A 27,146-nucleotide genomic window follows, 5' to 3' on the forward strand; every position below is an offset into this window, starting at 1 on the left:
AGCCACAACAAATCTGTAAGAGCAGCCCTCTGGATTTCTTTCTAATCTTTTGTTTTATTTTCAGTCTTTCGGAGGACAAGCTCATAGATGTGCCATCAGATGCACATCACTGGCCAAACAGTTTCTCCAGCTGGCAGCAGGGGCTTCCTCCTCACAGCTCCCCAAGAGCAGAAGGGAAGAGCAAACACATTTCAAATCCCTTTCACTACAGCACTAACTGCTCTAATGCTAAGCTTTTCCACTTGATAAGAGATGGGAATCCTCCTCCAAATGCAGGCAGGGAGCTCCCCAGCACTTCAGCTGTGAGCTCAAAAAGCAGCTTACCTGGAAGAGCAAGAGGAAAATTGTCATTTTGTTGTTGTCATAGCCACTAAAATCTAAACCTGCTGGAGGACAGCACAGCAGAGCAGTGCCCCAGCTCCTCCAGAATGCCACTGACTCAAGTTACTCCATCAAAAGCAGTTACTTGTGCTTAGCCACACTTAGGCACACTACTAGAGTGCCAAAACACACAAAAATTTTGGTATAATTGTTATATTCACATGCTGTGGCTGAAGTGAGGAATTAAACTCCATGTATTTTTCTACAGGACAGGAGACTAAGACTGACAGTTCATTCCTATTTACAGAAAAGGGATCCAGCTTAAATCCTAGGAGCTGCATTAATTGACAAGAGTCTGCAACAGGTCCACCTATTGCCTGTGCTGAAGCACAAACTCCATTGGGAATGATGAGCACAGCATGGCCAGGGCTAAACAGGGCTTGGGTTTCTCCTTTTTTTCCATCTCTTGCTACCTTTTTGTTTTCCTTTAGCCACACACTGAAGTCCCACTGAACACACCTCCTTAACTCCAGGCTAAGGGATTGTGTCCAGCATATGCCAGGGAAAGGCCTTCATGTCTAAGAGCAGGTTAAAGGTCTCCTCTCTCTGGTTTGGGCACAGCACTGCTCAGAGCTCACTCACTCTTCCTGCCTCCTTTATTACCCATTAGTGCATGTAAAGCAAATGTCCAGTTTGGCCACCATTATTTATGACAGTTTGGGCCCATAAAAGTCAAAAAAAGAGGATTTATGCCAGCCTGGGTGCAGAGGTTAAGTGATACAGCACTGAGCCCTACTCAAAATACATCTGACACAGGGCTTAAAGTATTTTAGGCCTGAACTTCAAATCTGAGCTGTGCCAGTGCTGTCCAAATCCTCCTAAGCCAGTTGGAAGCCAGTCTTTACATTTAGTAATGGTTGGGAAGGGTTCACAAAACAGTGGCTGCAAGTTCAACAAAACAACAGATACCAACTTAAAAGCACAAAATCAGATAATTACATCTCAACAGGGAGAGCTGATAGACTTTAATACTGTTTGTGCTGTTGACAAGTGAAAGCCTCATCCTTTTTCTGTTGATCTGATGATTCTGATTTAGAATCCACTTAATGAATACTATTAATGAGACTGCTGGGCAGACTGGATGTGGTTTGGTCAATACTTGCAACTTACATTAAAAGAAAATGCTCACACCCAGTTCTTCAAACAGCTTGTCTGAGCCAGTTCGAGGTCATGCCTGTTAACACTCCGTCAGCTACGGAAACTTCTTGGTGTTTAAACAAAAACCTAAGAGCTGGCAGCTGGCTGGGGTGCAAAGCAATGGAGCAGCTCCTCTTGCAGGATTCATCTGCTCATGGCAGTTCTGGACACTTGGCACCAGTGGTGCCACCTGCTCAGAGCCAAAGGAACCATGAGGTGGGTCTGCTTCGGGAGGACTCTCCTCAAATCCCTGTGCCAGGACCTGGTCCAGCACCACAGGCTGGGAGAGCTGGAGGTGCTCATCTGGCAAAGAGAAGGCTCTGGGGAGAGCTCAGAGCCCCTTGCAGGGCCTAAAGGGGCTCCAGGAGAGCTGGAGAGGGACTGGGGACAGGGAATGGAGGGACAGGGCACAGGGAATGCCTTTAAACAGACAGAGGGCAGGGATGGATGGGATATTGGGAAGGAATTGTTCCCTGTGAGGGTGGGCAGGCCCTGCCAGAGAAGCTGTGGCTGCCCCTGGATCCCTGGAAGTGTCCAAGGCCAGGTTGGATGAGGCTTGGAGCAACCTGGGATAGTGGAAGGTGTCCCTGCCCATGGCAGGGGGTGGGACTGGGTGAGCTTTAAGGTCCCTTCCAACCCAAATCATTCTGGGATTCTGTATGCACAGCATGCAGTTACTGGACTATCTGATTAAAGTGCAGCTACTTTTGCTGACAAATCCTGTACATCAGCTCATAAATTCTGCCCATTTCTTATTTTTCTAAATCTCTTGTCTAGATATATAGCTTAAGGGTAATGCTTTTTGTAGGAAAGATGAGCTCAAAATAAATCCCTTCATTCTCAGTTAAAGAAAAAATATTTCCATAATTCTAATTGAGCTGCATTAACCTCAAAGTTTAAACTGCTTCAGATCACTATTCTTCCACAGGCATCTCATTGACACAGTTATCACCAGACTTCTCCACAGGATCACAGAATGGTTTGGATTGGAAGGGACCTTACAAACCATTTAGTTCCACCCCTGCACAGGAGGGACACCTTTCCCTTTTCTTTTCTGCCAGCCTGGAAAAAAAAAAAAAAATCCCTGCTTTTAGTTAAATTATACTGTTAATGTTTCCCCAAAAGGTTCTAACTAATTATTTTCAAGGTCAAGAGGAAACAAATAACAAAACTATTCTATTTTAGTGTCAAATACACACACACCTCCTGCTTCAAAACCAGCTCACCTCTGGGGAGCAAAGCCCTGGGAATGGAGCAAGACCTAGTTTTCAAATTCACTCCATCAGCAGCTTGTGTTCTGAGCTCATAAAACAGAAACAGTTTTTGGGCAAAATAGACACTCAAGCTCTTTTTTAATGTTTCAATGATTTCCAAGTAACACTTGCAGACTCATCACCCGGCTGCCACATGAATTGCAAATGACTGGAGGAAGGTGAGGGAATATAAATCCTAACAGTTTCAAAGGTGTTCAGCCTCAATTCCCATTGAAGGGAAACAAAAATCTTTTGCTTCAGCTGCATGCGACCTATTTGGCATATTTTGATATTTGGGAGCAGAATGGAGATTTCAATTGGACACCCACACCTGAAAGAACACTGCAGGAACTTTTAGATGCTAAGGAAGCAAGCCAAACATTGTAACTGTGTGTCTACAACTGCATCACTCCCATGTGGAAGACATCCAGGAATTATTTCCCAAGGTCAGAAAGGTGCAATCCTGCAGCTGCATACTATTACACTGCTATAAGCTACTGCAACATGCAATTGAGAGGAGTAGAGGTAAAAAGAAAGCTTTATTTTAGTGGGTTTACACCAATATTATTTATAAAGTAAATAGAAGGTTTATTCTAATAACCTGTGTAAGAGAATTTGGGAAAGCTTGATCCTTGCATTGGAGGCAGGAGGTGGAATCAACCAGCAGGATGCAAGGATCAAAATGAGCAGGACTGCAAAGCCAACAGCTGTTTCTTGCTTGCTCTTCTCCTCTTTATTTTTCTTCCCAGGGCAGAAGATGGAGCTCACACTGTAAACAGAAGATGCTGAGTGCCAGCAAGGAGCACTGCAGGCTGGAGCCTTGTTCAAGGACAGCTGATCAGAGCAGCCAGGTCCCTGCAATTGCTCCATCATTCCCAAGGCTCTCTGAAGGCACTGCTTGTCACAGCACAGCGCTTGCTGCAGCAAATATGTTGTGGGAGGGCTGCTGGTGAAATGAAGCTTTTGGTTGCTGGAGAGAACAGACAAACGATTGTTTGGGAAAAGCTGCCTAACCCCCTCTTCCCACCAGTTTCATCCCTGGGTTAAAACTCCCTTTTTTTTCCCAGTTGAGCCCACCCCTAAGATTTCTGGACACCGCAGCTGAATGGATCATCTCCTGTTAAATAGATAATGGTTTTTGCCACTCCTACACAAACTGACATAATCACAGCACAAAAACCAGTCAGTGGAGAGCCTGTGACCATCCCACCACTGGCAGAACATCCAGTCCACAAAGGAATGAATAGGGAAGAGATGATCCTCTCCCATATAAAAGGACTACAGGTGCAAGGGGTTCCTGCGGGCTCAAAGTGCTCTTCACCTGAAAAATGCTGCTTTAAAGTCACTTCTGGCAATGGCTGTAATTAATTGTTGCCAATACAACCCCAGTGAGTGTAAATGAGCCCTCTTAGCAGAGTTTCACACTTCACTTTTCTAGCTTAGCAACAGGAGTAGAAGAGGAGTGAAAAATTGGAGATTATTTATTCAGGTATTGGGGAAGAGGCTCATGTGTCCTGGTTGTTACTAAGGAAAAATCAGAATGGCAATAAACCTTTTCCTCTTACTTTCTGTATGGGAAGTGGGGGGAAAAAAATAATTCTAGTTTGTTACTATGCTGCTCTATGTTTAATTAGCAATAAATTAATCTTCCCCAAGCCAAGTCTGTTTTGCCCATGACTGATTGGTGAAGGATATCCCTGCCCTTATCCAAACCCACAAGATTTTTCACCTTGTTTTCTCCCCTGTCCTGCTGCAGAGGTTCATCCATGTCAGATGAAAAGGAAGCTCTAGCAGATCAGAGTTCAGAAATCAGATATTTTGCTTGATGATCAGCTTGGAGAAAGCTGGCTGGTACACTGGTTTGTCAGTGCAGAGGGCACAGCTCCTACATCTGTAAGGGATTAACCTGCTCATCCTCAGAGGGCAGCACATTGCACAAGAGAAGAGTTTGGCTCAATATAAAAAAGCAGCTGCTCCCCCAGCCTTGAGGGGAAGCCCTTGGCTGTTCTGGCAGCTCAGCATCCTATAAGGCTCAGTTCATGTCTCCTGCAAGCTTCATACCAGAGATGCTGGGTTAGCAAACTGCAGGAGCTGTGCTGTGCCAATACCTGCTCTGTGTGTGTGTGGTGGGACAGAATCCCACAGACCAGGAAACACACAAGCCTCGAGGAAAAAAACCCAAAACATTAAAAGGATAAAATTACTTCAGCACTGCTGTCATTTCCAGCAACAAAAACTTCAGGGTGGAGGGGGAAGATGCAAAGCAGTGAGTAACCAGCCTGACAAGGGTAAGGGGCAGGAAAAGGGTGATCCTGGTTATCATCTACCCTGCTCCAAACACAGCTCTGTGCAGCCACCAGGACACTGAACGTGGGACTTGCATTATCTGCCTGGTGCCTGAGCTGGGACTAAAAACTTATCAAGCTTGCTCTTGGCAGGTTTGCAGCAAACCCAGCCTCAGCAAAGCCACTGTGCAGCGTGTCAGAGCAATTCCGTGCGCTCGGGATGAGCTCTTTGTCCTCTGCACAGCCAGTTTCACCCTTTGTGCAGAGCAGTGAGCCAAAGCCCACAGACAAATTTAATTCTGGATAAAAATGCATTTGCCAGCTCTGTTTAGTCATACTTCATTGCCTCATGCTTGGTTCCATCACAAACAGGCAGATGCAGCTGAGTTCTCTCCAGTCACTTTGGTTTTGCTAAATTTGGGAATATAACACAAGAGTAACATTTGTGCATTGGCACAAAACTGAAGATTTATTTTTCCTGATAAAACTTTCATTTGTACAATATGTGTCACAGAAATCCAGGATGAAAATGTTAATTCCAGGAAGTACAGTGTGCTCAGAGAGCCTTTCCCAGGCAATTTACAGTCACACATCACAAAGTACTCACTCTACAAGGTCTTGCCAAGAGGGTGCTTCTCCTCTGTGCAGTTTATTTCACCAGCCAGCAATCTCTGAGACTGCTTCCCTCTGCTATCACCAGGGCAGCAAGGGTTTCACTGCTGTTTCAGGGACCAGAACTTAAACATAGCCCACAATTTTTGTTGTCCCTTCAACACAGCCCAAAAGTTCTGAAAACACCTTAAAAAGAAATGCAAATAAATAAAGCAGAAGTTCTGATGTCACACTATATCAGGGATGCCTCTGGAAGTACAACACTGACTTTCTTCTGAGTTGCACAAGAGAACAAGTTTTATTATTCCAAATCTTCTTTTATAGGCAGGTCTGAGAGGTAAAACTCTCATTGGTCATTAAACCAACACATCACTATCATTGGACAATTAGGAACAACATCCCTTGACGTTTTCTTGCAAGAAAACAACAAGGATCCAAACAACACCTGCAGAGGTTGTTTTCCATCTCCAAGGAGACTGTTTGGATTCTTCCTTATGATTTCTCAGGCCACACTTCTCAGGCCAGTCTGAGAAAGTTCTGTGACTTGGTTTCACACAGACACTGAGCTCCCTGCCTGCTTTCTCACATTCAGCATCCATATTCTGTCACAAAGCACACTGCAGCAGGGGACTCGCATAGTAAGTTATGAAGAAACATCCTGGAGCAAAACAAAACACCACAAGCACATTTAAATTCTGCTCAAGGGTTAAAAATAACACAAATTACTGTGCTCCCCAATTTCCACCTGCAAGGAACTGAAAGCTACAGTGCTCACTCAGCCATCAATAACTTCACCATGTCACCTTTGTGCTCAGATTTCCAGAGCTACAACCCCTCATGGAGTTTTTTGGAGTAAGGGATTCAAAATCTTTTCTGTCACCTCTTTGGGGTGATGACCTGCTTAGGAAAGTAGTTAATACAAAGGTAGCATCACAATCATGGAATGGTTTGGGTTGGAAAGGACCTTCAAGCCCATCCACTGCCACCCCCTGCCACGAACAGAGATACTTTCCACTATCCCAGGCTGCTCCAAACCCCATCCAGCCTGGTCTTGGACACTTCCAGGATCCAGGGGCAGCCACAGCTTCTCTGGGCACCCTGTGCCAGGGCCTGCCCACCCTCCCAGGGAAGGATTCCTTCCCAATATCACATCTAAATCAACTCTTTCAGCTTAAAGCCATTCCCCCTTGTCCTATCCTGATGCTAAATTTATTTGTGCACTAGCAAATTTTGCAAGCATGATGAGGATCATTAAATACCTCACCACAATCAAGTAGTGTAATTCCCCTAGTATTGACTGGATGATGAAGTAACATTATTACAGGAGACCTTAAACACTGGGAAATTAAAACACTGCATGGCTGTGAGAGACTCCTGTCATTAAAGGGCTGTGTGGAGATCATCTATAACACTTTAAAAATATGCTTACACACCATAAATCACTGCCCCACCATAATACATGCACATTATATTCATAACAGCATAATTACATGACAATTACCATACAACAGTAATTAAAGAGAAACCCTGTGTGCCATCCAAGGCAGCTTCTTTGAAACAGACTAAGTAAACAAGGAAAGTATAATTAAGCAACAGAAGGTGAGCTGTTTCCTGATGATAATTACATTACTGGCTATATTTTTAATTAGGTCACTTCTAAAACATCAGACTTGTTCAGGGTTTTGATGTCCACAGGAATCCTGTTGCACAGCAGCCCAGGTGGTCATGGGCTTACCTACCAATCTCATTTGTTAAAAGCTTTAATGGCAAGTAGGTTTTGCCCCTTGGCAGACTTTTGGGCAGCTGCCTAATTTCTATAATGGCCTAACACAGACTTTAGCCAAAAGCTGGAGTCATTCCATGTTGCTGAAGAAAACATTCAGCTCAGGAGAGCTGAAAAATAAATGCAGTTTTTTTAGCTGAAGCAAGACCTTGCAGAGGTGAGAAGAAGCTTCATTTCTATGCATTTTGGTAAAGCTCTGCCAAATAAAAGGGCTTGAGGAATAAGCCAGATGAGAAGGGAAGGCATAGGAAAGAATGTGCAGTGCTCACAGTGGGGTTTACACGCAGCTCAAGCTGTGAGGATCTGCTCGCTGGGGACACAGAACCAGCCCAGGAAGCACAGCTGAGCTCTCCCACACTGGCATCAGAGGCACTGAAGAATTTAAGGACTCCATTTGGGACAACTCATTTAAATGCCTTAGACTCCAAGCAGCAGCCTAGAGGTGGGGAATGCAATAATGAACCCAAGTGCTCAGGTCACTTCCATTACAGAAGCATTTTAACCTCTTTGGAGAAGCTGCAGCAACTGGTGAACTTCAAAGCTGAGCCTACAGACATATGCTCCGTGGCTAGAGAGGGCTGGCTGCTATTTCTGAATGTGCTTTCCTGGGAAAAGCCAGCCTTTCACAAACAAGTTCCACTAGAGAAATCATTGTATATTCATTCCTTGCTCCCTCAAAGGATACAACTTGCAGGATCCTCCCCAAGAGCAGCTCCAGCAAAGCACAGATGGATGACTCTGGATTTACCCTTCCCCAGGTTGCCTGAGGCAGTCAGGCACTATTAAACACTAGTTATCATAATCCTAATCTAATAGGTCACAAAACATTATGGCATCCTGAATTTTGTGCCCATTCATGCTGTTGTTTGTTAAAAAAATTCATCTCAAAGGCTGCCAACCCCTGCCTTGGTCAGAATTACTTTTTTACCTTCTCACCATCTGCTCTGAGACCTCAAGGGCAAGTCAGTGTGAGTGCAGTCTGAGCTGCAATTCACTGGGTTACATCAAATTTGAAATCACCCAGCAGAAAATGGACCTCATTGCTCCTGATCCCTCCAGGAGAGGCAGCACTCTGCTGCCCAGTCCAGCACTACCAGGACCACTGCAAAGAGAGAATGTTGTGGAGAGGTGTACCCACAGCTTGAGTGCACCTACGGTACAGCCCCATCCATCAAAATCCTTCTTTAAAATCAGCCAAGCCTGATTTCAATGGATAACATCCAAACCCAGACTCACCTGGGTCCACAGTCTCCTGAAACCTCATCAGACCAGATTTTCATTTCTCATCTGGTACCTCTCTGCCTAGCATAGATACTCTGTCTTAAAAAAAAAAAAAAGGCCCAAAATATGAGGTGGATTTTTAGGGCCCTATTTTGGGCCTTTGCCACTTGAAGAATCACTTCAAATTCTCCTCTGGCCTCCAATACTTCTTTCCATGCCAGTTAGGCCAAAAGGAGACATTTTTTGCAGATTAAATAAACAGAAAAAGGGATGAAAAGAAGAGGTCACAGTCCAGATTTCAGCACTGAACATGTCATACATGGCCTTTACTGTACAAAAAGCCCAGATAAACCTAAAAATCTGATTATGTAGATTATTCTCTCACGTCACACTTTGATACTCTTATGCATTTCAAGGCTTCTAAGGTGGCTGTCAGAGAGAGGCCCTCAACAGAGAGCTACCAAGGAAGGGAAAAAAAGTGGATTTATCCTATCATTCAGCAAGCTACCACAGCCCTAGCAGGAAGTTGGGGGAGCCTGGCATTCTGCCACAAGAGAAAGCCCAAGGAAAGCTGTTCTCTTTTAAGCCAGCCATATGGAAATGAAGCCTTGAGCTGCAGCATGGTGAGAGCTGCTCTTACAGCAGCGCTGCTCTACTCACAGAGTAGATCTGCTACACACAGGCAAGAAGGGAGGGGAGTGTGTGGGCTCATTGAGCCTACAGAGAAATCAGGATAAACAGCAAGTTCCTCTGAAAACAGAGCTGGTGACCCAAAAGGGGAAAATGTAAACCTGCAGATAAACCATGCAACAGCATCAGCTCATTCGGGGCATGCAGAGCTCACCAAGATCAGTGGCAGGACACACCTGAAGGATGGGGTCATCCAGAGGGACCTGGACAAGCTTGGGCAGTGGGTCCATGGGAATCTCATGGGGTTTAACAAGACCAAGGGCTGGTGCTGCACTTGGGTGCAGGCAACCCCCAGAATTAATCCAGGCTGGGGTGGAGCAGCCCTGGGAGAAGGACCTGGGGTCCTGGTGGGTAAGAGCTGGACCTGTCCCAGCTCTGAACCCCCTGCATGGGCAGCAGGGGAGGGGGAATTCTGCCCTGCTCAGGTGAGACCCCACCTGCAGAGCTGCCTGCAGCCCAGGCTCCATCAGCAGATGTGGAATTGCTGGAGTGAGCCCAGAGTAGGCCACAGAGACAATCAGAGGTCTGGAGCACCTCTGCTACAGGGAAAGGCTGGGAGAATTGGGATAGTTCAGCCTGGAAAAGGCTTTGGGTAACCTAATTGTGGCCTTCCAGTACCCAAAGGGAGCCTACAAGAAAGATCTAGCATGTTAGCAGTTCTTGGCTGGCAGAATGAAGTTCAGAGTCACATTAAATTCTGAAAATCTTTGGAAGAAAGTTTTGTGTCTTTTCTAGTGAGTCACTGGTCTGTTACCACTGCCAAAGGAAAGAAAGGGTAAGCAAAGCACTGCTGTTACCCAGGACTACCTAAAGAGTTGTGGGTTTGGTAACCAAGGGGAGACACAGCTGCACTACTGCACAGCAGAAAACCAGCCCTGTCCCAGTGGCCACCCTGTTTGCACAACCACTCAACCCCAACCCCACTGCCAGCCTCATAAATCTCAGATAAAAGGGATGTTTCTGTGGTAAGATGCTGGCTGAGGCACAGGGCCCCACACTGAGGGTCTACTTCAAGCACCATGAAAAAGCTGAGCCAGACACTTCCGTGCTCCACCTTCTCCTGGTTCAAAGGGAGCAAAACCTGCTCCCTCACTGAAAGGTGAGAGCCATTAGCAACTGCAAGGACTAACTGCACCCACAGTGGTCTGAGAAAACGGGACTGCAGAGTAGGTATTGCACTGCCCTAAAAGATATAAACAAAGTTTTACCCCAATTTTCTTTCCTTTTCTGCATACTTTCAACTCCCTCCAAGCCTTCAAAGTTGCAGTCAAGTCATTTTTAGGAGATCAAAGTGACCTAAGCCTGATATTTTTACTCAGTGCATTTTAAAACTGATTTATTTACCAAAAGCTTCCTAAAATACATGGAGTTCAACTTGAACATGTTAAACTTGGCTAAGAGCCACCCTATTCTCTACTGAAGGCAGGAATGCTATAGAAAGTAAATATCATCCTATTGTCTTCAGGTTTCTGTTAATCTCTTAGGAAAAACAAGTTAAGTAAAAAAAAATGTATGTGACAGTCACTTTCATACCATGAAATACAGTAACACTTGAGCTGCACTAAGGATTAAAACAAGTACTGCCAGGGAGAGCTTAGAGCACAGTTACACAACCCAAATAAGAATATAATGAAATAAGAGTATCATGCCTACAGGATTTTCACAACCCTGTTTAGTATTCTTTGCCTCCTGCATCACACCAAAGACATTTCCAAGCGCCCTTCAGCTATCACAACCCCTTGCTTATTAAAGGTTTGCATTTTAAGCAGAATTCGGCACCGATTTCCCTCGCTTCCTCCTTGTACCCCTTACCTTTTCCCTTTGATTGTTACTCCAGAAAGAAACAGGAGTATAATCCCTGCCTTTTCACTGAGTGTGCTCCCTCTTTAAACTCCTTGGTCCTCCCCTCTATTCAGCCCTTGCTCCGCGGAGCTCACCCGCACAGAGACTGAACCATCAGTGCCTTTGCTGCTGCTTTCTCATCTTCCCACGCTGCGGGCTGCTATTGCATTTCCCCGGCTGACTCCACCTCTCCTCTTCCCACTCTCTTTCCTCTTTAGATTCACTTCAAGGCCAACTTCCCTTCCTTGCTGCTGGGCTCACACAGCTGGGAGTGTAGTAAAGCAGGGGGAGGGGAGCGGAGCAGGGAGCTTTTATTCAGCAATGCTTCCTTAACCAAGCAGCTGCTTTGAAGCCCCAAGGTCCAATTTCAACTGCTGAAGTTGCCAGTAATAAAAAAACAGCTAAATATAACAGTGCTTTCAAAAGGCAGGTTTGAGGTGGGGGACTCCACTGTTAAAGCTCTCCAGCTGAAACACAGTCAGAATCTGGAAATACGCAACTTAGATGGAGTAGCCGGTAAACACTTGCTGGAATGAATGCTTGGAATTACAGAATGGGTTGGGTTGGCAGGGACCTTAGAGCTCATCTCATTCCGTGGGCAGGGACACCTTCCACTGCCCCAGGTTGCTCCAAGCCCTGTCAAAGCTGGAAAAATTCCAGGGATCCAGGGGCAGCCACAGCTTCTCTGGGCAACCTATGCCAGGGCCTCACCACCCTCACAGGGGAGAATTCTGTTGCTTCTATGACAGCAGCTGAATAGAAATTAAGGTCTCAAGGAAGGCAAATTTACATCAATGCTGCAGATTCCACAGGTTAAACTGATGGCAAAGGAAGCAGGAACCTTGGCAAACAAAGCTGCCATTCTCTGCATAAAAAAAGAAATGTTCCATTGATCTTGGGAGTCTGTTACTTACCCAGAGCAAAGCCTGAAAGGTGATGGTAAGAAAGCTGCTGAGGGATAGGTTGAGTGGCACAGAAAATCACACCAGTGGTGCTGTCACTGCAAAGACTGCTCTGCAAAGGAAGTTTGACTGCTATATCTCTAGGCATCTACAAAGTCACACCTCCAGGTCACTAGAGCCAAAGTAACACACTGAGAAAAAAAAAAAAACAAAACAGGAATAACAAGTCTAAAAATAGCAATATTTGAGTTTACACTTTTGGACAATAGTATTTTCCACCCATTCATTTAGCCAGAACAAATTCTCACTCTTTCCAGAGTCTGAATTTTCAATTCGTTGTGGCCATTTATTCCTGTAGCACTCCTCTTCCCCTGCTGCCCATTCCATAGTTATTTCCTCATAAAACAAATGCATTTTACCCCCCTACAGCCCATCACTGCAATGCACACCACTCAGAAAAATCTATATTCAGTAGTTTCCACTCTCTCCCTCTCTTTCCCTGTATTTTTCTGATACAAGAAGTCTGTGCATCAAAGTATTTTTAAAACCATACCCCAGTTGCATTGGAAATAAGACTTTTTTACACAACTGGGTTTGGGGTGGTGTTTTGGTTTTTTTTTTTTGTTGTTGGTGTTCTTAATGATTACTACAGTTGTAAATGAAAGGCACAATTTCATTCCTTTTCTGCAGAGATTGAAGGATGGGGAGGGAGGTGATCCTGCCTCCATACCCAACACTAGGGAAGCTACACCTGGAGGAGTGCTGTTAAATGTGGGGTCTCCTTGTACAAGATAATGGATTTATAGAAGAAAATTCAGCAAAGGACCAAAAGAGGATGAAGGGACTGAAGCATCTTTCACATGAGGACAGTTTGAGAGAGCAGGGACTGCTCAGCCTGGAGAAAAGCTCAGGGATGATCATATCAATATGCCCAAGTACCTGATAGTACTTGGAATGAGGCAAAAACACATGTGAAATTCCATCTGAGCACAAGAAAACCCTTTCTGACCATGAGACTGGTCACACACTGGAACAGGCCCTCCAGAGAGGTTGTGCAATCTCCAGCTGTGGGGATATTCAGATCCCAACTGGACAGGCTGCTCTCTGACGCTGCTGCAGCAGCAGTTTTGGGCTGGGTGATCCCTTCCAGCCTAAACAACATGAGTTTAAACTGAGGATACCTGAGAGATTAGACAAAACCCATATAGTGACACTGCCCCACCAGTTACAACTGTGTCTCTGAGGTAGGACCAGGGCTGGAATCGAGTTCATGCAGGAAACAGTCTTGAAGCCTCTTCCATTCCCTCACCAGGGAACAGCTGGCAAGCCTCCCCCAAACCCTTTCTGGGACTTATGGAAATGCCAATAACATAGAGTGTATCTTCTCCTCACTGGAGGGGAATGCTGATTATCTGGAGCTTTTGATGTGCATTTCTCAGAGCTCAAATACATCCCTCCCCAAAGAAATGTGTAAGGGAACCTGCCTTGAGCAGCATCTGGATCAGCTTTGGACACATGTGTGGGCAACAGAGATGATGCCACTCTGGGTCAATTCATAAAAAATGTGATTAAATTTCCAGAAAAGATGCTGGCCACTTACACACCCTTGTTTGAAGAGTGGAGATTTTATGCATTTGTAGGACAAGTCCTTTTTCACCCCTCTTTGTTTCCAAAAGCTTCCTGTGGCTGGCTCAGCTCTCCAGCTAAGCAATGATGGATCTATGCCAGATGCCACAGCAAGTAAGCTCAGTACCTGACTTAACTGCAGATTCCTCAATGCAGGGGATCTGATACTGCCAAGGGGTCCAGTTTTATTTCAAGAGTCTTATCTTAGATGTCCTGAGTGGTAGCTTTAACCACAGCTGCATTCTCACACAAGTCACTGCACACCTTGAGTCAGGAGAGCTCACTGAGCTCCTTTTCTAAAGCTGAACAGAGACAGCACAAAAATAATCCCCTTTTACTCAGAGTTGAAATTAAGGCCTTTGTATGCAGTCACAAAATGCAGTCAACTGACTCACAGTTGAATGGAAAATAAACCCAAATTGCTTTCTAATCACACTTTAAACCCACTTTTCCCCTAGGAAAGGTTTAAGAACAAAAATTGGACTAATAATACCTCAGAAAACCTCAAGGTAAACAAAAGCTTATTTGTGAGGAACAGAACAAAAGTGGGGTTTGCTGCTGCCAGATGCCTCCTTTCCTAGTGTGTGACTCAGCCAAAGGCCTGACAACACTAAACTGCCAACAAAGACAGCTCCTCTTCACAACTCTTACATAAACACCATAAATCCTAATTATTAGTTGCACCCAGAAGGTAACACTGAGGTTTGTAAAGCGTTGGAACAGGCTGCCCAGGACAGGGATGGAGTCACCGTCAAAAGCCATGTGCATGAGGCACTTGAGGACGTGGTGAACACGGTGCTGGGTTGGTGGCTGGACTAGATGATCTGAAAGGTCTTTTCCAACCTTTGGAACTCAAGGATTCCTGGGCCATCAGGTAGCCCAGAAGAACCTGCAGAGAAGTGCACCTGCTTCTTATCTCTTCACAATCTTCAGTTCACCTGTCAAGAGCCCACAAGCACAGACACCTTTGGGCTCAAAGCCCTCGAAGATGTGATGGTATTAAGACACATCCTTTTCCAGGTAAAAGATGATGAATGGTTTTGGAGCAACCCCAGCCAGAGGCTTGGCTTTATACAAAGCTTCTGCAGGAAACCCTGGCAAGAGAGAAAATAAGGGGAATTATATTACAGCAAATCACAGAAACCCTGATTGGGTTGGGTTAAAAAGAACCTTAAAGCTCATCTCATTCCACCCCCTGCCATGGGCAGGGACACCTTCCACTAGACCAGTTTGCTCCAAGCCCTGTCCAGTCTTGAACACTTGAAGGGATGGGGAGTCCCCAGACTCTTTGGGCAACAGCAAAATGGTTTAAGTGTCATAGGAATGCCCCAGCTGGGATGTATTATCCAGCAAGGACCAAGTGAAACCTCAAGTCACAGACTCCCACTCAAATACTTTAGAGCTCCAACAGTCCCCTTAGGGACAGGACAATGTCACCTTGCTGGGAAAGGCTGGAAGGACCACCTTTCTTCACAGTGCAAGCAGCAGCCACTCTTAAAGCCTTGATATGTTGCTGAGTCTAGAAATAAGAGAGTCAGCTTGTCTTCTGCTCTGCCCATTTCTGTGCAGAGTTTGAGAGATTTATTCTGTGCAATAATGAGCACAACCACAGCCCTTACTTCTTTCTTGGCAGCTTTATTAAAACATTGCATTGCTCAATTAGATTAAACCATTTCACGTCAGGATTTACACCAACCCTAAAATTAGTAATTTTGCTATGTATGACTTTTTCTTTTCTAAGCTTGGGGAAAATGCTCCCTAACCTCTAAACAAAACTGCAGTTAAGAGCTGAGTGCTCACAGCCTCTGAAAAACAGAAGCTTAGCATCCCCAAGAGATGGCTCTATCTATAGGTCTGGAAAAGCCATGTCATAACAGATTTATTGCTGAAAAGATTATCTGACAAACGCTGACAGCTTCTCAACTTGGCTGTCTAACTGAGCCCTGCTCTCTGCTTGTTCCTGCCTACCTCCACTACAGAGAGCAGAAAGAGCAGGACAATACCACAGCCCCCACTCTACATTCTTGCATCAAAGGTGTCTATCCCTAGCCACAGAAATCCAAATCCAACCAAGTTTTTGGCCTCAGAACGATCATGGAATTCTTGGCTAGACAAACTCAAGCCTAGTTCCTGAGGCAAGTGCTAATGGGACATTCCAGGTGCCTGAAAGTCAAGCACTGCCAGCTGGCACTTGGCTCTTCTCTGCATCAAAGGGACCAGCAAAGTGAAACACTAATGGCCAAGGCAAAGACAACTTGTTATTGGAAGCTGTTGGATTATTCCACTGCCAGTCCCTTGAGTTCCCATGTGATTATTTTACAAGCTAAAACACCCAGGCAGCAATAATTCTCTGAAAACAAACAGAGAGGCCTAGACTCAGCATGAGGAAATGACTTGTTTTCTTAGGCAGTTTTTAAAGGTACAGATCACCTCTTGCAGGCATCTTCTCTCCACCCCCCTCATTGTGCACAACTCCCTGCAGTTCAGAAGCTCAAGCTGTACTTGTGGATATCTCTGCTCAAGACATTTCAGGGTACTTTATACTGGCAAGACTTTGCTCCTGCCACAAATGTAGAAACAAAACTTTGAAGTCACAGTTGAAAAACACAGTTTAAAGACACACCTAAAGTTTTACTGAGCAAAGAAACTTCCAATAAGGAAAGGAATAACCACAAATATTAATTAGCTATTAACTTATTCAGAAGACAAAGGAACCTTGTTTGTGTGTGGAGTATCCTCCAGACCAAGAAACCTAATGAGATCATGTTGGTCCATTCTCATTGCAGAATTCACACAAATGAGGCTGAAGCACTTCTCACCATTAGTTTTTTCTAAATTGCAAAGCAATGGGTAATTATTTAGCTTACTTTCAGAAATACCATGGCACCTATATCCAACTCCTTCCCTCAGTGCACCGATTAAATAGCTGAGAGTTGTTTGCAGCAGGTGTTTTATCATTTCAGCAATGCCATACTCACAGCACACAGAGAGGTAGAACAGCTGGAGGATCACAGAAGGAAATCACAGCTCCTGGTGACTAATTCCCTCAGGTTCCAACGCTGCAGGAGGTGCAGTGCCTCTCCCAGAAGTGCATTCCTGAGGAAAGCAGGCAAAAACAAACCACAGATTTCAATAAAACAGCCTAAACCCCTACAAGGCATTTTGTAATCCTACAGCATTCAGGCTCAGAGCAGGATGTGTACCTGCCTTCCTGTCTGCACATCTAAGGTAGAATCAGCAACATTAAAGCATCTTCTGGGAGGGTCAGTGGATCATGACAAAACCTCTTCTGCAGCACAGAATCACAGGGGGCCTGGCATGTGGCCAGGGGCTCCTCCAGCAGTGTGCTAGGACAGCAGGCACACAAAACCCATCCCAAGGTTCTTGCCTAGCACAGAAGGCAAGTCAAGACTCTGGGAAGCCAGACCTAGATTTGAGGACTTGCAAATCCCCCTCTTCTCTTCTTATCCCTAACCCAAATTACAGCCCCCCACTCCATTTCAGTCTCATTTATAGCCTTGTGAGGAATGAGGCACAGCTGGGGCAGAGCCTGTGCTCTCACAGCTGCCTCCACCCAAAACAGCTGCACCTGAAGGATCTCTCCAGCAGCACAAAGAGCCATCATTCACTGCAGCCCCAGCAGGGAGGTGCCAAGAGATAAGGGGAGATTGATAAAGAGAGTACCCACCACAACCATGGCACAGGGAACCTAGGACAACTTTGGGTGGCTTGTTTTGTTTGAGCCTCTACTCCACAGCTGTAGAACAGCTGGCAGCAGTCTAGGGCCTGAGGAAATGGCTGGAGCTGTGGCAGGGCAGGCTCAGGCTGGATCTCAGGAAAAGGTTCTTCCCCCAGAGGGTGCTGGCACTGCCCAGGCTCCCCAGGGAATGGGCACAGCCCCGAGGCTGCCAGAGCTCCAGGAGAGTTTGGACAATGCTCTCAGGGATGCCCAGGGTGGGATTGTTGGGGTGTCTGTGCAGGGCCAAGGGCTGGATTCCATGATACTTGTGGGTCCCTTCCAGCTCAGGATATTCTGTGATTCTGTGGTTCCTTGACATAAAAGCTTTGTGAAGACAACACAAAGATCAGTGCTCAGCACCCAAATTCCATCATATAAAAAAAAGAATTCTGCCTTTCAGATCTACTCTGTTCTTGACAACAGCCTCCCATCTTAAGTTTTTCATAGCTTGGATTCCAAGAAGAGCTCATGAAGAGCAACCCTTGGGATTACACTGAGCTATGATATTAACTTTTATTTATTAGATTCCCAATGAGCAGCCCTACTGCAAGTTTCTTTTTATAGCTGTTCAAATTAAACATGTATGACCTGTCATCCTGTAGTCTGTCTCAGTGTTATCTCTTTGCTGAGAAACACAATGGAAAACAACAACATTCTGTCTTCCACAGCCAAATAATTTTTAATCACCTTAGCCACAGAACCCCTATTGGTAATCTCTCCTCTGGGCCCTCCTTGTTCTTAAAGCAGAGGCTGATAGAGAATTCAATTAATGTGTCCCCTAAGGATAACACATTCAATCACACTAAGTGAGGAAAAGCTCAGATGGAAAAGAAACTCTAGCTCCAAACTTCCAGTGGAAAGTCTGTGTCCCACTGGGCAGGATACCATTAGTCTCATGAAGTAAGGAAGGGATTTGGGTTTCTGCCTCGGCAACAAAAAGCTTTGTTGCTGCTGAATTTTCCCCCTTTTAGGATGATCTGCCATCTTAATCCAGGGAAGCCCAAAGGAGTTCTCAGGGTCAGACCTCCAGAAGATCAGTGTTGGGTCTGCTGCGCTGATTCAGTTTTCCCCATCTGTTGAAGAATATGTAAATCCTATATGCCACCACTTCCACTGCTCAGGTGCCTAAACCGTGATCCAGTTAGCAGAGAAAAAAGCATGGATTAAATCCCAGCCCTTTCTGAAGGGCAGAATTCTCAATGGAAAGCTGTGTTCTGTCCAAGGCCCTGCCTAGCTGGAAGTTCCTGCTGTAGTATTTATCACTAAGTCACAGAATAGCCTGAGTTGGGGGAGACCCACAGGGATCATTGAATCCAACTTCTGGCCCTGTACAAGGCACCCCACAATCCCACCCCATGCCTGAGAGTGTTGTCCAAATGCTCCTTGGGCTCTGGCATGCTTGGGACCATAACTACTGCCTGACTATCAGGCCAGAACACTACCTGGGGAAAGAACCTTTTCCTAATATCCTACCTGAACCTGCCTTGATACAGCTCCAGCCACTTAGCTCAGCTTCCCCACATCATCTTCAAACAGAATACTGTGTCCCAGTCACACAGACCTTGAACAAAACCAACCATTGTCTTGCTCAAGCAGGGTAAAGCATGAAGAATTTCAAGCTCCTCATGCATGGTCAAAAATTGTCCAAATCAACTCAAGCACAGAACAAACCTGCAGCTTTTAGTGGATTTGCTCTCCATGTCACACATATCATGGGTTGGAACTAGATGATCTTTAAGGTTCCTTCCAGCCCAAACCATTCCATGATTCTATGATCAACTTCTTTCCATTGGACCTGAAGGCATTCTGCAACTCCAGAGGACTTAAGCTTCAGAAACATACATTTAAAATAAATTTTCCACACATCCTGTCGCACCAACCTAAAATATGCAGGCACTGGGTAGAAACCCAGCTTCCCAAACCATCCTGTTGTCAGCAGCTTCAATGCTGCATAAACATACCCAGGGACAACTGCTGAGTCACAGCAGCAGCACGAGATTATCCAAGGTTTGAAAAATCTGGATTTCAGAACAGAAACCGCTGTGTTGCTGTCAGTTAGCAGAGAAACAAAACACAGCATTGAGGGGGGGGTGGGGAAAAGAAGAAAACAAAGCCAAACTGTTGGCTATGTTGGGTAACTTTTCCAGTCTTCCCAGCTTGTGATAGTGGCAGATGGCCCAGTCTGTAAATTAGCAGTTACCAGATGGGCCCCCTAAGTAGCTTTACTGCAGTAAATTGATTTGTTCGTGGATTTGGTATTAAAATGTCCTTCACTGTCTGGGTAGTGTTTGGCCACAAAGCTGCAAATTCCACTTGATTGCAGGGAAGGCCAAAACCCCAAACATTTCTATTGGGAAGCTGTTTCCTCGAGTTTACTGGTTTACTTCACCCAGTCCCCAGTCAGGTAGGTGTACTGGAGGTACTTGGCTCTGCCAGAAGGACCAGAGCAGACTCAGGATTTGCATGATCCTTGTGGGTCACTTCAAACTCAGGATATTCTATGACTCTATCATTTAATTCTGGTCATGGGTGACAAATACAGACAACTTTGCAATGAGGAGCTGGGAAAGGACACCGTGACCTAGGGAAATATCTATTGGGTTGACACAACTATTTCAGGACACAATTCTCACTGTGGCTGAAAACAGGGAAGGAATCCAGCTTATCAGATACTTCAATGCCATCCATCTGTCTCTCTCCTTCTTCCCTCCATACCCTTCGCCTCTCCTCCAACCATGTTCACAGAATCACAGATTTCCTCTGGAAATCATCCAGTCCAACCTCCTGGGTCACCTAGAGTGCATCCAGGTGGGTTGGGGATCCCTCCAGAGAGGGAGACTCCATTCCCTCTCTGGGCAGCTGTTCCAGTGCTCTATCACCCTCAATGAACAGAAGTTCTTCCTCATGTTGAGGTGGAACTTCTTGTGGTTTAGTTTATGGCCATTGCTCCTCGTCCTGCCACTGGGCACCACTGAGAAGAGTCTGTCACCACCCTCTTGGCAACCACCTTGGTGAGATTTGTATGGGTTGATGAGATCTACTCCCAGTCTTCTGTTCTCCAGACTAAAGAGGCCCAGCTCACACAGTTTCTCCTCATCAGAGAGGTGCTCCAGCCCCCCTCATCATCTTTGTGGCTCTGCTGAGCCCTCTCCAGTAGCTCCTTCCCTTTCCTGAACTGTAGAGACCAGAGCTGAATGCTCTGAATAGTCTCAGTGTGGCCCCAGCAATTCTGCTGATGAGCCACATTCCCAGATTTTGGCCCTTCTCTGTCTCTTTTGCTGCTCAGCTGTGCAGCGAGCTCCCTGTAGCAGTGTGTGCTGCTCTTTTATCCAGGGTTGGAACTTGGGGTGCTGAAAGTCACTTTTTGTACTACTACCCAGGATCTCTACTCCTGTTTCAATATCTCAAAAAGGATGGAATTACTGGAAAGAAAAGAAGGTCAATATGTGATTTTCCTCCATTTCATGGCACAGGCTGATAGCAAACATTCTCTAGCTTTGGTTGTTATCCTTCCAGACCTCTGCTCAAGTGAGAGGAAATTGTCTCAGCAGTAGTGAGCCGGAAGCTAGAGATTGACATTTATTGAAGTGAAATACTCCACATTCCTTAGATTTCTTAATAAACCCACAAGTGTTTCCATCTTCCTAGAGCTTCTTTGGCATGTCCTGGCATGATATCCTGTAGGACTCAGTCCCAAAAGCCTTTGCATACATTTTAGTTCGTGTCAAAGGCTGGCAAACCATGACTTAATCCTCCCAGTGGTCCTCTGCAGCTGCGAGGGCTATAAAGTCACCAGGGAAGAGTGACAAACAAAAAGAAATTACTCAAATTTCTGCAAGAGTACTGTCACATGATGGTTTATAGTTCTAATATCTGGATATTAGATATATAGCTGGCAAAACAAACCAAACAGTTTTCCTCTTCAAGCCTGGAGAATTAAATCATTTGTCAGCCTGAAAGCTCATATTTCCTCAAGTTATGCTGCTGACAACAAACAAATGGGCAATGGAGCATTGTTCCATCTCCCTTTTTTCCTCCATGTCCATTTCTCCTGTTCTTCCAAAAGAACTCCAAGTTAGATCTCCTACCACATGTATAAGTACCTACTATTACTCCTAATTATTATTAGACTCAGACATCTTCACATGCCCATTTGGTCCTTAATCCAACACTAAATGATCAAAACCCAATCCAGAAAATGGAAAGGGCACCAATGGCTGGACATCAATGGCTGTGATTGAGATACTTTCTGGCTTAGTACTTGGTGAATGTATCCAGCACTGAGATTTGGATAGCATCCAAACCCAAACTGCTGTGCTACAAGCCATTGCTGCTGAATTTTGTGTTTTTCTGCTGGAAAAGAGGCAACAAGGCCATTTCTGAAAAAAGTTTTTACAGGGGAATGTGTGATTTAAAGAGCTCTGCGCTCCAGCTGATGAGACTGCTCAAATTCAGTGGGCTGTAACTATTACACACAAGCTAACACACAAGTGTTATTCTCCAAAAGAGCCTGGTTTACAACAATATCAGTCTGAGGAAACCATGGGGTCCAAAGCCTGCTGCATTGAGAGCTGGAGGAAGTAAACCCTGGGCTCAAGGGAGTGCTGGGAATGACAAGCAGCTCTCTTCCCTCTTCTCCTTCAGCACTTCACCCAGTGTCTGGATATCTGGCACGTCACATTTTCCCCAGAGAACTACTTGTTTTCTTTACTATCCCACCAAGCAGCATCCTACCCTGAGAACCAAGACAGATATTCCTACTGGAATGCAAAACAATCTGGCATTTTTCAGGATAAGGTTTATTGTTGGAGCTTCATTTCCTGTTGGTCATTCTTCCTTCTCCAACTCTCCTCCGCTGAATCTCAGTTTCTCTTCAGATTTTACCCATGACCTGGGCTGACCTGCCTTTTAACCTCTGTCTCTCAAGCTGCTTGATAGTCCTGTCCTCCTGTTCACAAAACTCAGGTCTCTTGGCAGTGAAGCACAGAAATTTGCATTTAACATTTTAAACAGGAGCAACGGAAGTCCATGTTCCAGGAAATCTGTCTCTGCTGCTTGGGGCCCTGTCCCCATCCTCATACAGATGAGATGTGCCTGCACTGCTCCTCCAGCTACGCCTCAGCTCTCTGCTGCCTTCCAGACCATCAGTGTCTCTTCCATGGAAGCCTGAAATGATTTTTCAAGAAACTTTTGCTGATCAATCAGCTTATTTGCATGCTTTTATCAACCTGCCCTGGAGCTGGGGAGGGCAATGCAGTGAGGAGACATGTTCCAGTCCCTCCTCATTGAAATAAAGTTCTGTTTATCAATAAATAACTGATATGAGGTGAAAATAATCAATTACTGTTCAAAAAGGAAAGGCTACCCTTTAGAACTGATCTGTTTGCTGCAGTGCAAGTTATCCCACCTCACTACTAGCAGCTGCCTTTTGTTTCCTCCCTCTTTCCAGACACCAAAATCCCAGTATGACCTTTCTAGCTCTTTTCAGTCATTAATTCCTTCCAGTTCAAGTCCTTCCTGAAGAGTCTGAAGCAAAAACCTACTGATAAGTTTGCAGTCCAACCTGAGCACTTGGCTTAGTCTCATTTTGGTGTCTTCCCTTCATTTACCATCCATTCCACTTTTTTAGTGCCTTCACCCTTGCACCTCACATTCCTGGTCCATGTTTGAGATTGTGGCTTGCCTGTCTTGAGAGCAAGGAGAACACATTTATGCTCTTATTCCCTGTTTTGTTCTTGGCAAAACCCTTTCTCTCTGCATACTGCACCATGCACTACTGTGGGACTTTAGTCCTTGGAAGTATTTTCACTGAAAATCCACAAAGGCAATCCCTTTTACACATTACCAGGATGCACAGACTAACATTGGAAAGTTGTACTTCACCCTTTCTTGCACTTTGAAGCACCAAAAGGCACATAGGGAAATGCTGTCTTTTTCACCCTCATCCTCCTGCAGTGGGTATGAATTATTGGAAAGCAGGCTTCAGCTTTTGCCAGGTTTTGTGCATTTTCTTTCTTTATCCTTCTCATTGCCAGTCAGGTCAAACAGCTGGACAGCTGCTGGGCTGTTATTTGTGCCAGGAGTGAGGGCTGTACAGATTCAGGCAGTTCATACACTTGACTGATAAAGTGCATCACCAGAGCAGGTTACACAAGCACACCCAGAAAGCCACAGACGGGTAATGAGATAAAAACAGCTGAACACTGGATCAGTAGGGTCACCCTAACCTGAATTGTTCATGGCTCAGCAGCTTCTCTGAAGCCCATCCAGGGAGGCTGGGCTGTAAGAAAGCCCCTTGTGTGATGCAGCAGCAGGCAGCAGTACTGTGTGCACACTGAGAGCCTTCCTGCAGTGCAGAGCACAGCGGTCTGATAGGTCACTGCAGAATCACAGAATGGTTTGGGTTGGAAAAGACCTTAAAGCCCATCTCATTCCACCCCCTGCCATGGGCAGGGACACCTTCCACTATCCCAGGTTGCTCCAAGCCCCCTCCAACCTGGCCATGGACACTTCCAGACAGCCACAGCTTCTCTGGGCAACTTTAGCACCTGTCTGTTTTTACAGGTACTTTTATGCAATCTGAACTGACAATAAAAGGCTTTTCTCCTCTTCCCAGGCCACCAGTTCAAACTACTTCAAGCTTGGGACAAACATTTTTATTTTTTCATACTTTATGGAATCACAGAATCATTTAGGTTGGAAAAGACCTCCAAGATCACTGAGTCCAACCTGTGACTGATCCCCTCCCTTCACCCACACCAGAGCCCTGAGTTCCCTGTCCAGGCCTTCCTTGGACACCTCCAGGGGTGGGGACTCCACACTGCCCTTCCAGGGCCTGAACATTCTTTCTGTGAAGAAATTTCTCTTGATGTCCAATCAGAACACAACTTGAAGCCGTTCCCTCTCCTGTCCCTGTTCCCTGGGAACAGAACCCAGCCCCCCCTGGCTGCCCCCTCCTGTCAGGGGGTTGTGGAAATCCAGAAGGTCCCCCCTGAGCCTCCTTTTCTCCAGGCTTCCTGTCCCCTTGGCTGAAGCCAGCAATGCTTGGGAGGCTGGAAGCTCACCAGCCACAGGCAGTCACTCTGCACATCATGTCCCAACCCTTGGCACGGCTTTGTCCTGCATGGCATCAGTGCCACTTGCACTAGTGAGAATACTGGAGCTTATGCAAATTATCCCCAAGCTAATGCAGAATTAATCCCATTTAAATATTCACAAAGTCATAGTATTTAGGAGTATAGGAAAAAAAAAATAGTAAAATAACTTACTCTTTTCCTGCACAGCCTACAAAGTCCTTGATTATTTTCTCTTAATGAAAAAAAAAAAAAAAAGAGCAAATGTAAATCACTGCATTTCATGTCTGTGGAGGGAAGGGACAAAACACGAGTTATGAAAGTTATGAAGTTTGTAGTGTACTAAGAATTCCAGCTCAACTGATCAGAATTACATTTCAGCCCATTTTAGTGCACTTTTTTCCCATTTTTCTTGAACAGTGAAGCAATCAAGGCTTGAATAAAGCCTGGTCCAATGCTGAACTGGTTCCCAGAGCCAAAGGGCTGATTTCACTCTTAGGTCAGGCACAGACTTGGCTCTGTGCTGTGACAGGGCACTGGGAGCTGTGTCTCAGCCCCCAAGTGCAGATGTTTAAGCACTCTCCACCAGTGATATACTCACACCAGTGCAAAAAGAGGCCTTGCCAGGGAAAAGAAATAAAAGCTGCTGTGGAAGGACAAGGAAAGAGCACGGACTAGCCCACACAGAGAGGTGGTGGTCATGAATCATCATATAAGCAGAACAGAGTATGGTTCTGTCATGTTGGGAAACTGATTCTTGTTACATTTTCCAGCTGCAGATCACTTGGAGACTTTTGAATACAGCAGCCTTAGTCATTCAGCATTGCACTTCAAAGCTTATTAGTGATAATTGAGAAGCACTTACTTAAAACTCCTATTCACCAAAGTGACATTTGCATGTCAGCTTTCCCTTTGTAGAATGAAATTTTTCCACACTGACCTTCCCTCAGACCACAAATCTGCAACTAAAACTTGACATGTTGAGAGTGGAGTGAGTGCTAATCCTTAGCCATGAGCACATGGCAAGTCCTGTTCAGAGCAAGGAGAAGGGTTTGCATTACATTTAGTTACAAGTTTCCCATTTTTTTTCAAGGACCAGCTTAGCCAGATAGGGTGAATCTGCACAGCCAAGATTACAAGGGGCACTAAAGGTTTGCTCTGCTAAGTCCAAGTAGGGTAAACTTATTACACCAGCTCACGTGTTCCAGGAAAAGTGCTACAAACTCCCACTGGCTTCAACCAGCAACTTCTGCCACAGAGGCACAGGGAGGGTCTTGACTCTGATGATTTGGCTGGAATCAAACAAGGAGACTTTAGTTAGTGACTAGTTTTATTGGCACCCATTAATCAGATTTTATTCCTATTCTTTATCCACTTTAACTTCTGTGCATGCTTAGATTGGAGCCCTGACTCCATTCCCTTCCAGCAGAAAATATTCATTCCATACTGTTTTCTACAGCCTACAAATAGTTAATAGCCAATTTTATTAGGTTGCCCTTATCACCTGAAGTGCTACTTTGGCTCCTGGAGAGCCCAGCTCCATTGTCAGCTAAGCAAACAATTACTTTTCTCCCTCAGAATATTGGAGCAGGATTCAGGCAGTGCTCTGTGGCAGCACACATCTTCCCTAGCATCTGAAAGCTGAACAACTTCTGCAGGGAATAAAGGGACAAACATCTGACTAAACTTCCAGTTCCAGTTAAAAAAAAAGGAGAAGCATCAGGGTGACTCAGTTGTGTCCTTCCAGTGCCTGAAGGGAGCTTCAAGCAGGACTTGAAGAGAGGGACTATTCACAAGGGCTTGAGTGCCAGGACAAGGGGAAATTGCTTCATGTTGACACAGGGCAGGGTTAGGTGGGATACTGGGAAGAAATTCTTCCCTATGAGGGTGGTGAGGCCCTGGCACAGGGTGCCCAGAGTAGCTGTGGCTGCCCCATCCCTGGAAGTTTTCCAGGTTAGACAGGGCTTGGAGCAACCTGGGATAGTGGAAGGTGTCCTTGCCTGTGCAGGGTTTAGATTGAGGAGGGCTTTAAGGTCACTTCCAGCCCAACTCATTCTGTGATTGTAGGATTTCGGGAGGCACAGGATTGTCTGTTATATCATATAAAGCCAACAAGTTACCTAAGCTACCAGGCTTTCATCACCAGATTTTTCATCCCTGCTGGGTACTGGTTACAAACCATCAGCTGTCAGTACAAGCCCGCTCCCTTAGATTGACTGATAACCAAGCAGTTTCCCCTCAGCCATATCGATATTCCTCTGCTGACAAGTAGCAGCAGGCCAGAGAGGAGCACTTGACATTTGTGCCCTGACTCCTCCTGCTTTGCACAACTCCTGCTGCTTTGCATGAAGCTGTGCAGCACCCTGGGAACTCTGACAGGACAGACCTCAGAACGTGCTGTACATCCACTCAGAGCTTGAACTTCTCAGGGCAAATAATGGTAGCTCTGGCAGTTACACTGAGATGCTTCTCCCCTGCAGAAGACAGCTAAAGTATGGATTTGTATTTAGCCACACTCTGTTTTTCATTAAAATCCAAATGAGCCTTAGTTTCCTTCTGTCAGATTGAGTAAGAAATACTCTCTGCTTCTTCCAGGCAAAGT

General features: G+C 45.5%; 1 protein-coding gene across 4 annotated transcripts in view; it reads right to left on the reverse strand.

The window, feature by feature from the left end:
- TRPM8 (transient receptor potential cation channel subfamily M member 8) overlaps positions 1 to 27,146 on the reverse strand; it is a 120,944-nt gene that overhangs the window by 61,789 nt on the left and 32,009 nt on the right. Inside the window, exons 3-6 of one of the 4 annotated variants that reach the window (XM_086898933.1) lie at positions 25,734 to 25,836; positions 25,410 to 25,503; positions 24,740 to 24,779; positions 16,711 to 16,828 (exon numbers count right to left, since the gene is read on the reverse strand). The gene's annotated coding sequence lies outside the window, so the exon portion shown is untranslated. Of the gene's footprint in view, positions 1 to 11,174; positions 11,405 to 16,710; positions 16,829 to 24,739; positions 24,780 to 25,409; positions 25,504 to 25,733; positions 25,837 to 27,146 lie in introns of those variants that run through there. The other 3 variants (XM_086898935.1, XM_086898934.1, XM_023930570.2) reach the window with 3 other exon arrangements.

Source organism: Cyanistes caeruleus, chromosome 7 (assembly GCF_971803275.1).
Source record: "Cyanistes caeruleus chromosome 7, bCyaCae1.hap1.1, whole genome shotgun sequence".
NCBI classification, from domain to species: Eukaryota; Metazoa; Chordata; class Aves; order Passeriformes; family Paridae; genus Cyanistes; species Cyanistes caeruleus.